At 39.2% G+C, this 22,943-nt stretch overlaps 1 protein-coding gene across 16 annotated transcripts in view; it reads left to right on the forward strand.

The window, feature by feature from the left end:
• MYT1L (myelin transcription factor 1 like) overlaps positions 1-22,943 on the forward strand; it is a 315,791-nt gene that overhangs the window by 159,597 nt on the left and 133,251 nt on the right. The window lies entirely within an intron of this gene.

Genomic DNA, 22,943 nt, shown 5'->3' on the forward strand with positions numbered 1-22,943 from the left:
GCCATTGACTGCTCCTGGCTCTGCTTGTGTGCCTCTGGAGAAGGTGGCTACTAAGCTTTTTAACATTTCATGCCTGTTATTACCTGCCATACATCCATCAGTTTTGTCCTTTTATCTGGTTTGTGTTTAATTTCTTTTGCTAAAGACACAAGAGGAAAGGTGATAAGCAGTGAGGGCATGAGGGGTAGAGTCACAGCACTGACCTCCCACCTGTTCCCCTGCTGCAGGAGAGGTGCAAATGAAGAGAGAAAGTAGTTTGGGCTGATGGCCAGCAGAAGCAGGTGACACCGGCTGCATTTCAAGGGAGCCAGAGAGCAGGGCAGAAAGCCAGAGCCCAAGTGAAAATGCTAGAGTTTAGGCAGGCCTGGGTTCCAGTCAAACCTTCATATATGGACTCATCAAAACCCCAATCAAATTAAGGTAAAATATATATATCTTTTAATGCTGTAAGTCTCATACTCTGTAATTCCGCTCATCATGCAATAAAACCCTTGCAGTTCTCCCATTCTCCCTGTCCCCCAATCTATTCTCACCTTCCTCTTCCACCTAAAGGCATTTTGTCTGCAGTTTAACTGGCCTCTGTGCTCTATGGGTACTTTTAGTCTGTTCAGAAATTCACAGGAAATGAGCTCAAAATTACGATGTGGCTGCTATCCCGTACCCAGTCTGCAGAAAGAAATGTGATTTTTTAGAAAATCATAGTAAAGTAACACTTAAATATATCATGTATTGGAATGTGCTAATGACTATTCATTGAGCATATTTTGACTAACAAAAAGTGATTTTTTAATGTAGATTTTACAAAGAAATATACAAAAATGCTGAAGACTATAATTAGTACTTCAGCCATGGGTGTCTGAATAATCTGACATGATTACTCTTGTAGGTGCCATTTGCTGTTCTTTATTATCATCATTTATTGTAGCATAGAAAGGTTATGGGCATGTGATTGGTGAAGAAAGATATAGAAACTTATTAATAATCGTATTTTATAAAATGGGAAAACCAAAGCATATTTAGCTTTTCATCAAAGCATGGCTTGAATATTTAAGGAAATTTTCAGAAGTATATTTCCCAGAAAGCTGGAGATGCAATAAAAATGTGTTTTCCTTCTGCATGGCTCATTGCTTTTTCTCACAGGAAAATTCCACATCACCTTTGGCCTGTGACTGCACAGATTCATCTTACAATGAATAAATTTTGTCTGCTTTTGAACTAAGGACAAATGGCAGTGGCACAAAAGACCAGAATTGTGACAGCAGTGATATCACCTGCTAACACCAAAGAAACAGGGCATCATCCCTTCCACTCCTTCCAGTCCCATCTCAGCTCTGAAATGACTAGGTCTTACACTACTTGCTTTAATTCCAGAGAAAATTAGTTGGTTTTGCTTTCTTAAAAGCCCCCTTTAGATACTGGAAGGCCTCCCTGGAGCCTTTTCTTCTCCAGGCCAAACCACCCCATAGGAGAGATATTCCATCCCTCTAATCAGTTTGAGATAGATGATGTTTAGACTTTAATCCGGATAATTAAGGGTGCTGGAGAGCGCTTAGTTTTGGGAGATAGTTGTGGATAAAGGAGCACCAGAATGTGGGAAAGCAGCCGGTAGTAATTCTGGTGAACCTTACATGGGAATCACAGATGCTCTTTTGTAGCAGCATGTAGCTACGGGTATGTAGCTATTTTCTAGGGTATCTACATGTATGAGAGCTGAGAAACTCGCTCAATTTAATTTTGTTCTTTCTCAATGGCAACTTCAAGGTAAACCAGTTCTAATTCAGGAACTTTATATTTATGTCAGCCTAACTGTGTGGAAAGAAATGTCCTCCACCTCTAAAATATACTTGTGCCTCTCAGATAAGCTGTGGCATTATGTTTTTTAGCACTGAAGCAATTTAAGGGAGTATTTGTGCATAGCTGTTCCTGGCTACTTATTTCTGCCCCTGTGCTCCAGGTTGTTGTCCCCTTAGTTATGGTAATACAGCTAAGTGGTGCTTATCTGAAAACCAAAGTAATCTACCAAAAGAGGAATAGTTTTAGTGACTGGGTTTACAGCCTAGCAATACAAATTGCTATTTGTCAAAATGCCTTACGGGCATAGAAATGAGAGGTTAGATCAGGAAATGGGCTTCCTATATCTGTTTCACTACTAATTTACCACATTCAGGAAAAGGTTCTGGCCTTCCTGACCCAGTCTTCTCTCTCCTCTAGTTTCAGACGTGCTGTGTCCTGAGCTTGGTTATGGGCAGTTATCGGGTGCCCTGAAGGTAAAGAAAGTTCAATAGGGCTAAGGGGTTTGGCTGAGCCATCAGTAAATCATGAATCCATTCTCATGTAAATGTTAGTAAGGCACCGCTGTTGGTCAGAAGATACTCAAAGCTCAGTACGATGTTCTTGACACGTGGATAATGTGTTTCATATGAATGTGCAAATTGGTAACCACATTTCATACAGGCACAAGTAAGATAACTTGCTACCTCTTGTTGTTTCTTGCTTGAGAATGATTTAGCAGTAACTGAATCACTTTGGGAAGACAATATGCTTAGCCTGTTGGTTAAGTTTTTAGGAAATACTCTTGACAATGGTTACTTGGAAATGTTTTGTTCTCTTATGGCCTATGGGAACGAAATCTACACCTGGGTGAAGAATGAGTGTGCAAATGCAGTGATACTGAGGCGCAGTTCTGCTTTGTTCTCCTGGAGAAGCTGTGCCTCCCGAAGCTTGGTGAGCCAGCCTACAGCTCAGGCTATGCTTTGTTTGTCTTTTGATAGTCAAGTTAGATACTTTTCTAGGCCCTGTGGTCAATCACTATTGACATTTGATACTTCTGTGTTGTATTACTTCTCATGGAGAATGACATGGAAGAGGTTTGTCCTTCTCTTTCTGCCAACTCCTTAATTACCATCTCTTTTTCTTTCTCTTCTCTCAGTGTGAAAGATTTTGTTTGCCTCTTAATAGACTATATCATTTGGAAAGGACCTATTCATAATTTGCTGTATCCTGCCATGTGACTGACAAACTTAATAAGGAACAGGACATACCACTCTTTGCAGTCTCTCTGCTGGGCTTAGCATATTGTTCTGTGCGCTCCAAGACTTCCCATTAAAAAGTAGTCCAAATACTTTTCAAACACCTCAAACATTGTGTCTATCTGATCAGAAAAAAATAGTGTACCAAGTCCAGCAGTGAGCCTGAAATGATCGCAGTGAAATCAACAAATAGCACAAACTTGTTGCCAGGTAAGAGAGACTTACTCAAACTGGCTAAAGCTTTTTTTGGTTTTTTTCCCCTCATCTAAGGAAGTTTAAGGACTATGCTTGTTCTGTTTTTCAATAGTTTATTAACAAAAATAAAGCGTTTATGTGTCCATACCAACAGTTATGTAAATCTTAGATATAATAGCAAATAAGGAAGAACCATATGACTCTGTAACATTCATGTGAAAAGGCAAAAGAACTGTCAGGTATCCTCAACATCCAAATAGAGGCATTGTGTTGCTATATTGGCAGTTCTCTGTTAATGGTCTATTATTTGTGAAACCAAGGCTTGCACAACAGTTGACAGGTCTTTGGATATTAGTATTAATAGAATTTTAAAACCACACCTTTTTTTTTTTTTTTTTTTTAATTCACCATCTGTGTAGTAAGGTCAATAGTAGGAAAATTAGGCTCTGCTTTAAATAGCTATGACTTGCTCGATTAGTTAGCTTCAGAACATTATACAGTACCTGTATTCGTATCCTGGGCAGCTTCAAAATTGTGTAAAACCTTATTCTTGCAGAGCTTTATGTATCTACTACAGCTGTAGTTTACTTGTGTCCTTTTGAGGTGCAGTCATGGCTGGTTTATTTTGGCTCATGTTATGTGTTGTATTGTATTCTCTGTGTTTTTGTTCTTATGATGACTGCCTCATGTATCAGCTGTTCAGACATCCAGGACCATGGTGTGAGTTGGATAGCCTAGTTATTTTTCCCTTCTGTTGGGATTCCCTCTCATTTCCATGGAAACCTGAAAACCTAGAGGAACAAAGCACAGAAGCTATTGCTGTATTATAGTATGTGCAGCTTGTGCCTGTGAGTGCCAGTGTAGTTGTAGGTCTGGCTGGGTTTCCAGTGTAAAAACCTGTATTTTAAAGGCTTTAGGTTTTAGATTTCTTTCTTATTCAAACCCAGTTTTATTTTCCTCATGAAGGAATGTGTTATAAACACACGTTCTTACATACATGTTTTTCAGTACTAATAGAATGTCTTAGAATAATATACTAATAGAATACTAACAGAATGGACACACATGCACGTAAGTGCATACTTAAGTGTGTATATATATATATGTGCATACATTTATACACATACATAAACAGACACACATGCACACACGTCTCAGACAAAAACACATTAAGAAACAGAGGTATTAAAGTCTGTAAGAAGTATATAACTTGTCCACACAGTAATTCTAATGGCTGTCACTTTTAAGACTTTTCTTAATCAAAAACTAACAAAAACTTGAAGAATGGTAGTGGGATCTTAGATTGACAATGAAAGATATATGAATATGACTAAATACACTTTTAGTGAAATAACCTAAAATATGTGTACCTCCTTCACAAAAAGTCAGAAATTTAACCATTTTGTTTTGCTGCTGAGCAGCTGGTTTACAGCAAATTCTCTGAGTGAGTACAGAGACAACCAGAAGAGGTAACAAAATGGAAGATGAAAAAGAATTTAGAAAATAAATTAACATGAAGTCACAGATCAAAAAACAGACTTGATCAGGGCAACCATCTCAAGTATTACTTTTTCTGTGTTACTTTTCAAATCTCACTAACACCACTAGGTAACATATGATGATATTGGTTCTTTGGCTTTCTGCAACCTATACTACCAGTTTTTTACTCCTTCTCTTTATGTTATAGCAGGAATATCTGACTGCATTTTGAAATCATCTGTACTATGGTATGCTGCTATTTTTTTCAGCCACAGAGGCATGAAAACTGGAATATTATGACTGAATGTGAAAATTTAATTTGGAGATATCAACTGTGATTAAAAGACAGTTCCCCATTCAGATTGGTTATGCTCCAATTCACAACAGGGTGTGATGCATGAAATCAAGAAAGAAGAAAGAACAACAGAGAGAGTAGTCTCTAAAACTGCTGTTATAAAAAACTATCTGTAGATGTCCTCAGTGATTTCAAAAAAGTGTGAATAAAACTTACGAAAATATGAATTAAATACAAAGCTCTTAGTCTACATCTAAATTCCTGTACCTTTAATTTCCTACTGCCTGGTTTTCAGCTCTGGCAGCCACCTCAGCTATAGCAAACACAAGGTTCTAGGACTTAGATGGAATTTAAGATTTGTGAATGCATACTGTAGGTAGTTATCTAATTCCATAAACATACTATTGTAGATCAGCTTTGGAGAACTTTGGAAGAGGGGAATGGAGATTTTATAGGATGGCTCTGCATCTGTGTCTTAAGCATGAAAAAAAAAAGTCTCAGAAAAATGGTAGTTAATAATATTAAATGGTTTTCTGAAGGACGCTATTTGTAGCATCAGTTGTACAAAAATGTAATTTTCCAGTAAAACAATAATCTTTGTAGGTGTTTTGGTTGCAAAGAGAAGTGTGAATACTGTAACATAAGGTGCTGATAGCCAGAAAGCAAAACAGAGGAATAGAAACTTAGGTATTTAAAATCTTGTAGTGCTAAAGCCAGTCCATTCATTGGAGGAAGCTGAAACATGCTTTCTGAAGGTTTGGGAATGGCAGTGCTGGTGGTGGTTCTAGTAAGGTTCTAGTGATATTCACTACTAGATTTCAAACCCTTTTATAGCTTAGGAATCCTGCTTGTGAGCATCTCACAGTCTTTGTTAGCTTCTCAAATATTACTATATCTCACACAGTGAAATGGCTACATGCACCATGGTGCTTGAATGAAGCATTTATAATTACCTAAAATTTCAGAGAATATCTAGTAACCTACACAGAGATACTGGTTTGCCCCAGGTAGTACTTGGAAACTCTGGGTTAGACTCTGGGGAAAAAATCCTGGCCTCATGAGTCAGTGGGGTTTTGTTTGACCTCGATGGAAAGGGCTTTTCATTTCCAAGTCCCAGTCTGATGCTATATTGGAATTGTCCTCAACTTGATGTTTATAAATGTTGATCATTTCCAGCCCTGTTTCATTATGCTCATAGCAGAATAAGAAATTAAAAAGCGAGGAAAGGAGAGAATGTTCTGGGTAAGATCTAATACAGAGTGAAGATATAACTACAATGGCTCGCCTGCATCTCAGTTTCTAGAATTGCTGTCGTACAGCTTTATTTGTAAGACAGAGCAGAGGACTGTGTAGATCTCTGCATGCCATATATATGAGGAAAGCTTGTAGCAGACTAATAGATGTCTTGAAATGGGAATCACCAAAACCATTCATCAAAAACAATCTGATGCTCTTAGTTGCCTCACTTGCTGCTGGATTCCCCATTTAGTGTGTTGATTTATCCTAGGCTTCTATCATTCTCACGTAACAGCTCTCTGATCTGAGAACTGAATTTGTAGCTTGTAAAAATGTGAAGTGATAGGTGTGACACAAGGTAAGTTTTGAACACAGGCAGAAGTGCAGTGTTATTCTAGGGCTCTGATTTCACCTCTAGGATAACTTCTGAATCTAGTGGCTGTCAAAAATTTGTGATGTTTTTCTGATCTGCAGTTTCCATTCTTTTGAGAATGCACAATTAATAAGAAAAAAAAAATGTATGTAATTCCATGACTTGCTATGAAGATACAATTCCTGCCTTTGTTTCTGCTAATCATCAATTTTTTTCCCTTCCGTTTTGGGAAACATATTTGTTTTACTGTATCTTTTGCAACTCATTTTCGCCATAGTGTTTTTGTTCTTATATGTCTTCAAGTAATTCTAATATCATAGAACCATAGAATGGTTTTGATTGGAAGACACCTTGAAGATGATTTAGTTCCAGCTTCCCTGCTGTGAGCAGGGACATATTTCACTAGACCAGGTTGCTCAAAGCCCCATCCACTCTGTCCTTGAACACTCCCAGGGATGGGGCAGCCACAACTTCTGTGGGTAACCTGTTCCAGCGCCTCACTACCCTCATAGTGAGGAATTTCATCCTAATAACCAATCTAAATTTACCCTCTTTCAGTTTAAAGCTATTCCCTCTTGTCCTGTCACTACATGCCCTTGTAAAAAGTCCCTCTCCAAGTCTCTTGTAGCCCCTCTAGGCACTGGAAGGTGCTTTACAGTCTCCCTGGAGCTGCCTTTTCTCCAGGCTGAACAACCCCAGCTCTCTCAGCCTGTATTCATAGGAGTGGTTCTCCAGACCTCTGATCATCTTCATGGCCCTCTGGATTTCCTCCGACTGATCCATGTACTTGTTTTGGGGACCCCAGAGCTGAATGTGCTCAGGCTCTAATGTTTGTATTTACTCAATCTCCATCTAGAGTTTTGCTTTTTTGGGGCTTTCTTCTCTGTTTGCATGAAAGCAGTTGGATGTTTTCAAGTAATGTACTTCTGGGGTATACATTCCCTACCTTTACTCATTGGTGCTAGGGAGTTGTTAGGCTAAATATTCCTGCTGGGCTTTGAAAACGTGAGTGTACATGCACATGTGATTGCTTGTATTGCTTGTAGTGTTATAGTGCATATGGACTGCAATCACAATCCAGAACTTTATTTTGCCAAATGCTGTACTAACATATGCCCTGCCCAGAAGACTTACAGTATAAACAGATAAATATGTTTCAGTTTTTACGTCAGTGGGACATGACATGAGCTCAAGGTTCTGCATATTATATTTCATTATAGGCCAGTGTGATCTAATATACAGAGCAAGCATGCATGACTTTCAGCACATTTATGTGGTCTATCTTTTTATTTTATTGGGTAGAGACATATTTTCGGATATTTTAACTCTTTCATTTGTACATCTATATGTATATATATTTACAACATCTGAGTTTGCATGCTAGTTTTAGTTCTCTGTGTATATAGTACAGGTATGTGATATCTGCATCATGTATCAACTCTTTAGGATGTACAGCTCAGAGGAATAATTTTGCATTATAACTTTATAATATGTGGTGGTTAATTATTTTGATAAATCTTTGAACAATTTCGACCTTTTTTTATTCTGAAGGTCTTCTGCAGACACGCCAGCCTTTGGTTTATGCAAAAAGTGGTCAAAAATTTATAAAATCACAAAAATTAGAAGCACTAAGCCTTTTTGCTGTTACAAATTTTATAAAGGCAGATTCCCATCCTGTTGCTGGCACTGTTCCTTTCCCATAGGTGGTAAGAACAGCCAGAACTTTGGACATCCTGTTTCAATGTCTTTGGGAGCCAGAATGTTTTTTCTGCATAAATGGCTTTCTTTGCATTTGCCAAGAAACATTCTCTCACCCAGACAGCATAATAACTATATTAAAAGTATATTGTCTCCTCAGAAATGCTGCCTCAGATCCTACATTTTATGTTAAGGATTTAACATGAAATTTGGGAAGAAAAGAAGCCTGGGAAGTGGGGAAGCATCTCCACTTTACAACTCTGTCTTTGTCCTGCATCAGATCAACTCTTTCAGTGTATGTAAAATAATGCACAGACGTACTTCCATAAATCTTCTTAGCTTTATCTGTTACCCAAGGATGAAAGGGACCTCTTTTTATGCAGAATTCTCTTCAGTTCTTTCACCTAGTTGTCAAAACAAAACCTAATGATGCAGTTTCCTATCTTTACAACATGAATCAAGGAGATAAAATCTTTACACCATTGGTCCTGCGTGGCTGGTGGTATAATAGGAGAGTATGTCACAAAACTGACATTAAGGATGCAGAGATGTAATTTTGAAAGTCTTAGTTTTCATTCTTTCATGCTCATAGCATACAAACATGAACAGAGTTAATCAGATTCTTTCTCACTGTTATTTGAGTAACTGTATTAACTTAAGTCAGAAGGCAAAGTTTTAACTGAAGGCAGAATACAGATTGTTCTACCAATTTGGTCTTGTTTGACCGCTTTGAATTATTTAACAACAGTTCTTTCTAGATCTTGAAGCCGCTACAGACAGCATAAGAATCTGAAGCAGGAAATCTCTTTTGCACCTTGTTAAGAATAAATGTGCTTTTGCATTTGCTTCAAAAAAAATCCGTACTTATAATAGTAGAATTTACAGGTGCTCTGATGTCAGAGTGACAGCAAGAAATGGAAGATAATTGAAAAATATAACAAATATATATTAATAAAAATCACTTCCTGGCTGTCTTTTCATTCCAGGAGTTAAAGGGCACTCTTTATGCCAGCTTAATTGCATTCTAAAACTCTTGCAATCACTGAAATTGCTAACTGTGCTGGTAATAACAGGCCTACTTTAATGTAGCACTTTTTCAGGCGTTGTATGGGCCACTGGGTCACTGTGCAATAGTTATCACTATACTTGTTGTCATCTCTGTCCTAGGAAAATATCTGGGGTTTACTGTATGTTACGCTACAAAATCCTGTTCATTTGGGCTATGTTTCTTCTTTCTTTTTTTTCCTTAGGTTTTTTTTTCTTTTACCCCAGAAACTGCTATAAACAAGTTTTGAGCAGAAAATTACCAATGAATATTCATTATTCTTGTGGTCTCTTTTTAATGTTTTGAGTATTGTGTTATATAGTTTTAGTGTTAAAAGTATTCAAGTTATTGAACAACTGAAGTAGGTGCTCTTATTTTGTGCAACAACTGCAATAATCTGTGATCCTGTGTAATTTATGCTAATTATGTTAGAAGGGCCATGATTGATGTTTTGCTTGCCTGTCTTATTAATTTATCAGTTAATTGTTGCATTTCTAATAGCTGTAAGCTATTTATAACTTACACTTTGAAAAGCATTATGGCCTGCACACTAATAGCAACAAACACTTCTGATACCATGTAGTTCTGAAATAGTACCCTCACCGCTGCTGTGATTAGGCAAAACCTAAAAACAGAAATAAGCTTTCATTGTTGTGGAGTAGTAAAGGGTGAAGAAGGGATGCTAGTCTGTTCACTTAATAGTGTCAACAATTAGCTAGCTTTAACAGACTAGGAGATTTTTTTTTAACTATCCTGTTTTCAGTGTGCAGACTGATCGTTTACTAAACTGCAAGGCCTACATGGTTTTCTTTTAGAATTAAAAAGAAGATATAATTAATAAATGTGTCCTTTCCTTGATCTGAAATACTTGTCTTTTGTGTGGTACATATCCACTACAGTTAGCTTATGTTTAATTGTGTTTAATCAAAACCTTAAACACCAGTCCCATCTTTTTAATAATGCTCATTTCATGTGATGCTTTGGTCTGTTTTGTTCAAAAATGCTTATAGGTGTCTTCAATAATTGTCACTCTGATTCAGTGCCAGTGAAAATACTACTGTTTTCTACACTGGAAGCAACACTGGATCAACAAACGTTAACGTGTATATGAGTTGCAGTGTATTTTTGAGTTTGGGGTACTAGAAATGAGATTTTAAAATCTGGTGTCTGTTACAGCGGGGATTACTGCAACACGCATATATCAAACCAGGAGTCCCGTGGAAAAGAAGTATGTATGGACAGATTCGTGGTAGATGTTTCAGAGATGTTTATTTCTCCAGCCACATGGCCGGGGCTCAGCTCAGGAACTCCGCAGTCACGGGACCCGAGGGTCCTTGGCCACACCGGGGAACACAAACCAACCAATGGGGAATGAGGCTGACCAGGGGCAGGGAAACCCCGTGTCTGTGCCCTCAGGGCCCCTCTCCCAGGGCTCCATGGCAGGGGGGAGGGACCCCAACATCTCACCCATTTTATTTTAATAAAAGGGGAACGAAAACAACTGGATAAACATAACAAGAACAGTTTCAAGACAAAACAAGCCACCCTCCTGAGTCTTTAAATGTCCAGATTCTGTGGAACATCTTAGGGCTGACAGAAGGGAGACAGAACTCTCCGGGCATGCTTTGTGGGGAAACTGAGGCAGGAGAGGGTTTAATTTCTTCCCTCCCCCTTTTCATCCCCCCCTTGGCATCGGAGAGGAATTGTCGGGAAATGGAATTGTATAGGGAAGCCATGGGGTGAAAAACGGATTAGGAATAAACTGGGGATAGGGTAAACTTAGGAAGGGGTTCATACTGGGTATGAGGTAAAAGGGGGAAGTAGGCTGTGGGTAGGGAAGTTGCTGGGATGGATATTGTTTATAATTTTGTGCATAACGGCTGCCTTTGACTGGAATGCCTCCAGGCCCAGTAACATTCGCTGCTTGAAAACCCTTCTTTCCTTGCACTACATCAAATTGTACAACTTCCCCATCTCCTACACTTTGCAGGTAATTTTTAGGGTTATTCCTTTTAATGGCAGTTCTATGGATGAATAGATCTTCCCCTGTATCATCTTGTGTTATAAATCCATAGTTGTTTTTTACATTGTACCATTTCACAGTTCCTGTGATTTTCGTTGCTATAACTCTTCCTACCACGTGCTTGCGTGTTCGTCGTGGCTGCTGGTCCCGCGTGGCTGCCGCCTCGCCGACTCCGACGTCTCGGCCGGGCCCCCGCGTTGCGGCTGCTCCGCGCTCTCCGAGCGGCGCTGCTCCGGCGCGTGTCTGGGCTCTGCGCGGCCCCACGTTGCCATCGCCGCTGGCTCCGTGCCCTGTGAGCGGTTCCGCTCCGCAAACTCCACGCTGCTTTGAGAGCGGCCCCGTTCCAGCTCGGCGCTGCGCTGCGCGGCTTCTCATGTTGCTGTGGAAACGGCCGCTTCTCCCTCCACAGGGCTCTCTGAGCCAGTCGCTCAGAGCGGCGTGCCACGCCAACGCCCGGTTCCTGGCTGCTCGTGGCCCACGACACCCGCGGCGCCTGCGGCATCGCTCCCTCACTCGCGGCCGCGTGGCTGGGGACCCCGAGACAGGGATGGGGTCCTCAATAAGGCACGGGCTCTCGAGGGGGCCAGGCGCATCCAGCACAGGCACCTCCGCTGGCATGGCTGCAGTCATGTGCTCCCGGGATGGCGGCCACACAGGCTCGGCCGTGGGATAAGTATGATCTTCTGCTTTAGGGGTAATGGGACCATACAAATGCTCCTCAAGAGCTTCCCTGATTGTAAGGTATGCACGGAAAGCTTCTCTTTGATCCCATACTTTATCCCATATCTCGTCCCAGAAACACCCCTCACAAGATACAGGAGGTTCGATATCAAAAAGTAAGTCTCGAGAAATATAGGAGAACCTTTTGAAAAGCCAGATGAAAAAATGTCCTAGATCTCCCGGTTGCATTACTTTTTTGTTTTGTTGTTCAAGGATTCCTTTTACTTCTAGATACATTTTTTTCTGTGGCTCAGAGAGCCCCATTTCCCACGATTCTTCCATAGTCCAGAGAGAATATCCAAACCAAGATGAGAAGAGAGAGGTCTAGAGTGGTTTTTACTCATGAATCTTCCTCAGGGATCGGTGTCTTGCCCGCATTCCACCACCAGTTGTTGCAGCGGGGATTACTGCAACACGCATATATCAAACCAGGAGTCCCGTGGAAAAGAAGTATATATGGACAGATTCTTGATAGCTGTTTCAGAGATGTTTATTTCTCCAGCCGCATGGCCGGGGCTCTGCTCAGGAACCCGTCAGTCATGGGACCCCAGGGTCCTTGGCCACACAGGGAAACACAAACCAACCAATGGGGAACGAGGCTGACCAGGGGCAGGGAAACCCCGTGTCTCCCCCCCAGGGCCCCTCTCCCAGGGCTCCATGGCAGGGGGGAGGGACCCCAACAGGTGTCGTAGATTTTTAAGAACCCAAATTGTATATGTGTATGTTGCGGCATACTTGCTAATATCGATTTGTGGAGGTGGTGACAGGCTTATACAAAAGCTTGTTGTGGGCATTTTATTTCATACGTGTCTGTGTATGCTTCTCAGAAACAATACATGATGCACTAAATATGTTTAAATTGCTTGTTCTATTTTCTCCTTGGATTCAGAAAAATATGTATTTTTATACATTCCTTGTTTAAAGGGTGAATAGGTCAAAGATAAACCAACAGTCTCCTCAATTCATTACAGACTTAGATAATGTAGGTAAGTTTTGGGGGGTGAAACCTAACCCAATTAAAAGAAAAAATCACAAGATGCACAAAAACCCATCCAATTTTTACTTCAAAAACCCTAATCCCTTGTTGAGGTGCGCAGGCAGGGTGAGCCTGTGGCAGAATTGGAAGTGAAATTTGCCAAGCAAAGTAGGAAAGTTGAAGCCTTTCCTTTTCCTTCTCATTTTCCGTAATGATCTTTTGGTTTACAGCTTTTAAGAGCTGTAACTGTTACAACTCTGCTTCTGGCTGAACTGTGGGAACAAGTCAGTGACTTTATGTTTCTGCAGAACTGTGTGCTTTTTTCCAAGCAGTTTGCCAGACACAGACAGCTCTGGGAGGTTGTTCCCCATCAAAGGGCCTCTAGGCCTGACCTGAATGTGGGTGATTCAAGGCAACAAAGAGGTTGAAACACAGCATGATCGTGATTACAGTCATTAGGACATTCAAAGATAAAGCTAAAACTCTAAAGTCTTTGACCTGAATTTCAGTGAATGTACTTCGGCTTTTTGTTGTCTGGTCTTATTTCTGCATATGGTGTTAGGCAGTACACCGCATGCTCCTCAGTAGTGGTGCAGGTCCCATATTTGGCTTGTTCTTTATTCTCTTAGGATTTTAATAATAATTCAAAGATGTGTAGTGCTAATACATTGAATGAGAGTTACAGAAAAAAACTCTTACAGCCCTTCCTTGGTAGGTACCTTTCAGCTAATAAAACAGGTGCTTAGACAAACATACATGCAAAATGTTTGACAAATAGAAATATGGAAACCTTCATTAGGTGGCTGTTCCCAAAAGACTGTTGTATATACTTTTAAGATGTATATTAAGTAAAAGTGTTTCTTGGATTTGGTGCTTGTCCAGAACATAGGCTTCCATAAATTAGTCTTTGATATTAAATCCTAGGAGTTAAATGTAAACCTGACTTTTGGAGCATATTATACCTCAGGACTTCCACATAGACAGTGCAAGTAAAAGTTACAGATGTTTGCCAAGGGTGGAACTAGACAGTTTTATAGAGATGGTACACGCCTGCCTTGCATGCCTTCCCTAAGCTAGTGGGTTTTAAGCCTAACAGTGGAAGTGTAGAATATTTTGTGTTACTTTTGAGCTGCGTGTCTGTGAAATTTAACTCTTTGTATTTTGGTAAGTCTTACTGGCTTCCTGATTTCTAAAAATTAAACATTTTAATGCATTTTTTCTTTTAAAGCACTCTTCTTACCAATTTTCTTCCATAATATCATGAAAAATCTAGGTCTGCCATGAGCTAAATTATTTTTCTGCATTTGTTTCTGTACAAAATGTAACAAATTGCCACACTTCAAATTTAGAATTGGAAAAATAATCTTTCTGATGCCTTATATCTGTCATTTTTCAACACACTGTGTTTGGGAATGGGATTTTTAGAGGAAAATGAATCATGCTGGATTCAACAACTTGAAGAGAAGCGAGGCTGCTACTGATTCCTGTCCCTGAGTTCAGCCTGGAGCAAGGCTGAAGATTCATTTACAGCAAGCATGTGTACACAAAGCACATGTGTGCACTGCATGTGCATATACATAAATACGTCCATGCATGGCTGCTCACACAGATTCCAGACAGACACTCAGAGAACTCGTGTGAGCACAAACATCCTGCACACAGCCACACACCCACCCAGAAGGAGCAAGAAGACACATCTTTTGTATCATTCTAAGTGCAGCTAAGACTATTGGATAGAAAATACAATAATGCCTTGATTTTTATAGATGTAACTCCATGCTAACGGAATTTCTAGAATAAATTCAGTGAATTTGGTGCAAATTTCGTTCAGAATCACCAACAATACAGAAAATAATCTTCAAGAAGTTCCTAAACATTTAAGTTTCTTATCCTCCCAACTTGAAAGTAGCATAGATATGCTTCTTCTATTCATGACAAGGAAATTACAGTTCTTTTAAGTCCAAATTATTTCTTTGTCCTTTTTTTTTTGCTTATTCTTACTATACATTTTGTATTCAGCTTTAATCTGTGCTGCTTCTGAGTGCTTTGCTGACTGCACTGGAGAAATATGTAGACCTGTTTTTTCTTCTGTTTTATTTAATTTCTTATTAGAAGGCCTTTGAATCTGAGACTGCTTCCTTTCAATGTCTGCATCCAATGCAAGGAAATGTGAGTTCTTGTATAAGCCTATCTGTATAACCAAAATATGTGTTATAACAGGAAATTTGAAACCTTTAAAACAGTTTTTTTTTTCTTTTCATGTGAAAAATACATGCCTCTCCAGTCAGAAATGCTTATAAATAGGGGGTAAAAATGAACATGACTAACTATAAAGCTCCTGAGACTTCAGTATTGCAAGGTCCTGATAGCATGTGCTGACACTCACCACCCTGACCCTTCAAAGATCGAGTGGCCAGATGCAGGACCAACCTCAAGGACTGGTTAAAGGTTGGTGAAATTAGAGTTGCTCAGCTGTGTGGGCATATTCTGGACGTCTTCTTCCCAGTGGAAATTCTGGTTCATGTCCCAAAGCCTATTCACTGACCTTACTCACGAAGTATCTTTATGGAGCCAGACTGATGAATGGTTATCTTTGCTCCTAATAAAGAAGTGCTATTCAGTGCTATTTCTTCTTACCTCTAATTTCCATACTACTCTCTCATTCCTCATATCTAAGATAAAAAAGGTAATAAGGGAAAGATGCTCAAATGACCTGTGTGCACTTTGGGTCTTTTCCACTCTAATCTGAGGCCAATGAGAAATACTTGAAAGGGTTCCCTTCTTCCCTCCAGGTTACTTCATTGAATCCCAGATGTATTTCCCCCCAAAAAATATGGTGATATGTGATGAACTTGTGAGTTTAACCAGAATTCTGCTTATTCTGGCCTGTATTTAAAGATTTGGCTGCAGCCTGCACTGTTCATCTGAAAATGGAAGGGTTGGATTCCCTCTGTGCATTACAGCAGGAGAATGACTCTTACTCAAAGTTTCAGAACAAATCCTGAGGATATATTCTCCTATTGTTCTGCAAGAAGGACTCTCCTTGATATGAATAAAAGCTTTGTATGTTCTTCACAAGTGGGAGAGGGCAAAGGAGTAATTTATATTCTAGTCATTAATTTGCCCACGTGCCTATTTGCTCGCTTTGTATTATGTACCCTCAACTTGTAACTTTTATCTTTATCTTTGCCAAGTTCCCCCTGGAACTCTGCTCTGGTTGTATGCTGGTATTTTCTTAAGGGGAAGATTCAAATACAGTAGTTCTTTTATAAAGTTTGCCTTTTCCTGAAAAGGGTGCTCTGAAATATTTGAACTAAATTTCAGATGTCCATCTGAAGGCACCTGGGTTTGTCAGGGAAAGGCTCTGAAAGGAGACAAAATTTGCTTTCTTTTTTGCCTAACTTTTCCTTAAACACTCCAGTAGCTTGTTAGAGTAACTTTCTATCCTGCAGTTTTGTGTCTCTTTTGTCTTGTAGATCTTAAAATAAGCAACAAGTACATTAAATGTATTTGGGAGAGTCATACAGGTTTTCTGTCAAAATCAAGATCTTGAATTTTACTTGGCTCTGTTAATAACAGTAATAGATGACATTAAATAAAGAGGATTGAAATATTAAGAACTGATTCTAAAGAACTGACTATGCAAATACAGTCATAATGAGACACAAGCGTACTGTCAAAAACTTCGTTAAAATTGAGCTAAGTGCTATCAGCTGCTCTCCCTTCATCCACAAGTACACGCATTTATCTGAGAAAACAATTAATTTACAAAACTGTGATCAGTAAAGCATAAGTTAAGGTTCAGATATTGTTATTGGTTCAGGTTTGGTCTGCTTAGGGGAGAGGAAGTCCTGCTGAAGCAGATAGTGTTATACAACAGAGATAGTTGGGGCCCATGGAAATAATTGATAAATGTCCCATTTACCAGAGAGTTTAAACAGTGTCTCACAAAACATATCCAGTTTATAAAAATGTATTCAGATTACCAGGAGTCATGCTTGAGAAGTATCATTACTAGAAAATTAATTTCTTTTGGAATACAGAGACATGCTGGAAAAAAGGTTATGTTAGAATTTCGATATGCCTATTATTTTCTGAGGAGAGCAGTAGAAGGTCAGTTTGCAGGTTTTTTTTAGGAAGACTGCACAAAGTACTTATATAGTATGGGATACACTGCTTACATAAGCTATTCATCATTTTCCAGGTCATATTTCTTTGATTATGGATATAGGAGCATTTTAAGTGTGGGAAATACATGTGACATATGTGTGACATATTTTGTTTCATTCCTGAGATACTAGATTGAAAAAAATTCTTTGAATCCTTTCATTTTGACTTTCACATGGAAGAAATAACATTTTGTTTATGTTATAAAAAGAGATGCTGAGCAAACTTCGGCTATAAAAATAATAAAGAAATCTTACCTGCAGAAATTTGGATCTTGCATCATAGGGGCTGAAAATCTGCATTCACTGAATAACTTGAGTCATATGGAGATAAATTTTAAACTGCAATCTTTTAATATAATAAACTCATTACATTTTATGGTAATTACAATATTTTTCTCCAAACATTTTAGTTTTATCACATTATGAGTATGTCTAATATTACTGATTAGGGAAAAGCAAGATTTCTAATAAGCAACGTTCTTGGTTGACAATAGCAATTATGCATATTCTAGTATTTAACAGTTCTTACCATAGAATTTTTGAGGTCGCAGATGATCATCTACTGAATCACAGGATCACAGAATGGGTCAGATTGGAAGGGACCACAGTAGATCATCTGGTCCAACCTCCCTTCCCGAGCCGGGTCATCCTAGAGCACATGCCACAAGATTGTGTCCAGATGGTTCTTGAATATCTTCAGTGAGGAAGACTCCACACCCTCTCTGGGCAATCTGTTCCCATGCTCAGTCACCTGCGCAGTAAAGAAGTTCTTCCTCATGTTCAGGTAGAACTTTCTGTGCATCAGTTTCTGTCTGTTGCCTCTTGTCCTACTGCTTGGCACCACCGAGCAGAGCCTGGAAACATTGTCTGACATCTCCCTTCAGATACTCACAGACATTCACGAGGTCCCCTGTCAGTCGTCTCTTCTTGAGGCAGAACAGGCCCAGCTCCCTCAGCCTTCCTGTGTAAGAGAGATGCTCCAGTCCCTTCATCATTTTTGTTGCCCCCCTCTGGACACACTCCAGGAGCTCCATGTCCATCTTTTCCTGAGGAGCCCAGAACTTTCTACAATATAGACAGTGAATGCTCTGCCTCAGTAAACCCTGGACATCTTTTGATAGTGTTTGAGAATCCAGTTTTTGGGTTTGAAGAAATACAAGTAAGGAAAAAATTAGGGAATAAGATTCTGGAAGTCCAGATCTAAGGCCTTTAGCTCTTTTGTGGCTTTCTAGACTTCTGTTATATCATGGCTAGAGAGAAACCCTAATAGTTCACTAAGAAAGTGTTGGCTGACCCGGAAATTTAGGAACTTGGGACTGAACCTTGCAGTCACCATGCCTCTAGCTAGAAATTCAGATACCCTGAGAATTTTAACTCAAAGGATCATTTTCAGGACTACCTGCCCTCAAGGGAAGAAAATGCTGAACTGCTTCCTCGCAAGGGAGCCAAGATTGCAATTTGTCCTGGAAAGGAGCCTAAAGCTCTTGGTCACTCACAGCTGGCAGCCCTAAGAAAGTCCATATGGTAGATATGTGAATGTATCTAGACAATGGGAGAGCAGTGCTGGGTGTGAAACTTTTAGGAGCTCAGGTAACTAACTCTATTGTGAGACTCAAAGCCTTAAATCTGTACACTTTAAAAACCTGAAGACTCCGACAGGGTATGCAGCAAGCCAACAGATAAGGTTCTGTTGAAAACTTTCCCTCTGTTCTTAGAAGTTCCTGATGGTATCTGAGTAATTCAGAGGTTTTCTGGGAAATTAATAAAGCCTTAAAGGTTGTGCAGCTACGAATCACATTTTGCCCTTCAGCTGCAGCAGCGCAGAAGTTGCTCGTGCGCATCTGGTTGTCCAGATCCTCTTCACTGTTACTGCCTTGCAGATCTTGATCTTCTGTCTCTCAAGCATGGCCCACATGTATTGTTCATATGTAAAGGAGCTTGGAATCAGCATGTTCTTCAGATGGATCAAATCTGCCAAATGACACAGGCCAGTGTGTGTAATTGGCCTGTCTCCACCATAGTTTATCACTCCATTAATTTCTCTATTATCTGCATATTTCAGTAGCATATAATCTTCCAGAGTACTGGTGAAGATACTGAATATTGTAGGGCTAAAATGTATACCTGCAGGATTATATTAGACAGGCCCTTATTGAGTATATATTTTTTAATTTTTGCAATTAGTTTTGTATAAAAATAATCTTTATACAAAATAATTTTTCTGGAAAAATATTTTAATAAAAAATATTTTTTTTCTGGAGAAATATTTCCTAACTGTTATAAATATGCTGATTTTATGAAGCACTTATTTTATTGCCTGAATGCTCAGTAAGAGAAAGCAAAATGTTTCAAAGGTGTCTAAGGATATGATATCCTGACATAGCTACCTTTACTGACAAATTTTAAAGTATCCTCAAAGAGCAGTATCAAGTGGTTTTGATTACATATTTTCCATGATGAAGTGTTGACTGGTGCTAATTATGTCATCATCTTGTATCCCATATTGCTTTTGTATGACATTACTAAGGGTCAGCATCAGGAAAATTAACTTAGTGAGACACACCGTCCTCTCCACAATTAGTAAAGGTTAATTTTTAAAGTTCCAAGTAAAATTTTTTCAGAATATTTTTTTCGGTTCTCCCTCATTCCCCAAGTATTCCAGGCTTGTTTCTTAACAACAGCTATGTATTGAAGACCTGTTAGGCTATGTTTATTTTGGGGTAAATGTTGTCTGAGGCTTTGATTTTAAAATGAGAAATAGTAACAAATAGCCCTTTTTTTAAAATGTTCTTGTTGATTACTATTACTACATTTTCAAATAATGATAATCAAATCTCCTTTTATTAATGAATTCCTCTTATGACTATGTACCTTTTCTATTTTTAACACTTAATGAAATACTTTCAGCTGCTCCTAATTGTAGTTATTTTATGTTAAAAGATCGTCTTCTTCTCAGTTTGTCTCATTATTATTTCCAGCTTTCAAATACAATTTAAAAGCACCCTGTGTTTGTGTGTGTGTGTGTAGTAGTTACCGGTATAAGATTCTGTACAGTGAGATGTAACAAGTCTTATTGCCTGTGTGCAGGTGACCACACAGACATTTTTATTGATTGCACTCAGAAAATTTGTATTTAATACAGCATCTTGGGGTTTATTTGTTAGAGCACTATAACTATTCAGGTCTTGCTTCTCTAAATATTCAGTAACATGAACACATATAATAGTGGTACAGAGTTCCTAGACCTCTCTCTGCCCAATATCCTAAGGCATATCCAATAATTTGGGTATTTTAAATTCTAACTTAGCGATTTAATTCCTACCTAGACCTCTTTTATCTTTTCCTTCTCAGAACTGAGAATCATAGAATTATAGAATGGCCTGGTTTGAAGGGGACCTTGAAGATCATCTAGTTCCAACCTCCCTAGCTTTGCAGGGGAGGTTCCACTAGACCAGGTTGCTCAGAGCTCCATCCAACTTGGTCTTGAACACTGATGGGGGTGGGCATCCACAACTTCTCTGGGCAGTCTCTTCCAGTGTCTCACTACCTTCATGGAACATCTTCCTGATACCTAATCTAAACCTACTCTGAGGCTGAAACCATTCTCCCTTAGCCTGTCACTGCATGCCCTTGTAAAAAGTCCATCTTTCTTGTTGGCTTCGTTCAGGTACTGGAAGGCCGCAGTTAGGTCACCCTGAAGCCTTCTCCAGGCTTAGCAAACCAAATTCTTTCAGCTTTTTCTTGTAGGAGAGGTACTCCACCCTCTAATCAGTTTAGACCTTTCCAGTTTCATTTCTAGAGCTTTTCTTTGAAGCAACATTAAAATTTTCTTCTCTTCCTACTCCTGATGCCTTTCTCTTTACTTTGATATGTAGCATTAGATGCCAGGCTAAGGCTAACTCTAGCCAGCCTGTTCTCCATGTCCACAAGTTCTTTTCTGAAACAGAGACTAAGTACTCTGCAGAGCTGTAATTTAGAGGTCATTAATAAATTAGAACTACTAAGGTGCACTCCTTGTGAGACCAAGGTCCACATTTCCTTTTTCTGCATGTGCAAGTGATGAGGAGTCCCATGTTTCTGTGAGATTGATGGTCTTGGGAGCAGAATTCTGTTCCTGGCCTTGGAAGTGCCAGGGGTGCCACTGAGGGCTGCTATGGTGGGCTGCTCGGTCACTGTACTTTGCAGAATCAATGCACATTTCAGTAGAATTTCAGGAAATTGCTTACTCCCAGCATCCAACATGTAATACATGGAGGCATGAAGGTTGAAGTTTTGACATGACAAAGTCCTAAAGATCTGTGAATAAGCATATAAATATCAAGTCAAAGCAAAATTCTATTGGCTAAATGTAGGCACCAATTGTCGTTTGATGTGTCCTTGAGCATCCAAGACTCACATTGCCATATATGAGAGGGCATCTAGGTCACAGACAATGGCAAATCAATTTGTGCCTTTCTGGAGAAGCAGCAGACTATGTAGGATACACACCAAAATTTAAAAATATCATTGTGTGCCAGCAGCTTTTACAATGTTTTTATTTCTTTGACTCGCTTCTGGATCTGGATTGTGTGTATCTTATAGGGGCTTTTCCAGCTTAGTGATTTCTTCTATGATTGTCAGTGTAGTTAAAAGTGTACTACCCTCAGTGTTCTTGAAGTGCTTTGGTTTAGAAAGACAGACAAATCTGGTTTGTAGTTTTTCCCTTATAAATTTACACAGACTTATCACTGGGGCAGCATTTCCAGGCTAAGATCATAATAGTTCTTTCAGCAGTTTTTTCAGTGGTGATAAATGAGGTCAGATAATATTTTTCAAACATTTTAAAAAAACATGCTAGTCTGAAGATCAAGTAACTTCACTTCTGGTCTCCTGTCAAGTCCTTACACATTCAAGAGTTACAGAATAATATGGTGTCCTGTTTTCTTATTAGTAAAAGGAAAAGAGTACCATCATTTAGTAAGTAATTTTTATACTCCAGAGATGCTGTTATGTGCTTTGATATGGCAGATCTAAAAGCTTCTCGAGCTCTCTTAAATGCCTCTCAAGTCATTGGAGCTAAGAAACTAGCCAAGCTATGAACTCAAGATGTAGGATAGCCATCGTGGGCATCTTCCTTCCGAGTTACTTCCGATATTGTTTGTGTTAAGGTACTGACCAAAGAAAGTTAGGTAATTAAAGGGTTAGCTGCAAGTCACTTGGACCCATTTCCATGTTTTTGCATGAGATATATTACATTCTTACCAGATATCAATCCAAGGGTATTGCTATAAAAGGGGTGATTGATTTTTTTTTCCCTGGGGGAACTAGAGCTCCATGGTTATTTCTGTGCTTCCTGACCTTTACAGTATCATCACTATGTATGAAGCACTGTAGATCCATCTTGCCATCCTGTTCTTCTACAGCCGAAGGAGCTGGTGATACAGATACTGCATATATTTTCCCTGACACAGTCTCTCAATATAGTTCAGTGCAATTTGCTTCTGTTGAACAAAATCCTGAACTCTAGCTAGCCTATGTCGTTTACCTTTTAAAGTCTGATGGCAATTGTACACGTAAAATTAGAAGAAACGATGCGGCCCTACATGAAATACTATAGATCAGTGTTTATGATACTTTCCAAGATCTAATCTGCAGCCTTGCTGCTGTCTGGTAAATATGTAAGATTTCTGTATATTTATTACTGCACAGAAAGCTACACGGGATAG

This window comes from Corvus moneduloides, chromosome 3, assembly GCF_009650955.1.
Source record: "Corvus moneduloides isolate bCorMon1 chromosome 3, bCorMon1.pri, whole genome shotgun sequence".
Classification (NCBI taxonomy): Eukaryota; Metazoa; Chordata; class Aves; order Passeriformes; family Corvidae; genus Corvus; species Corvus moneduloides.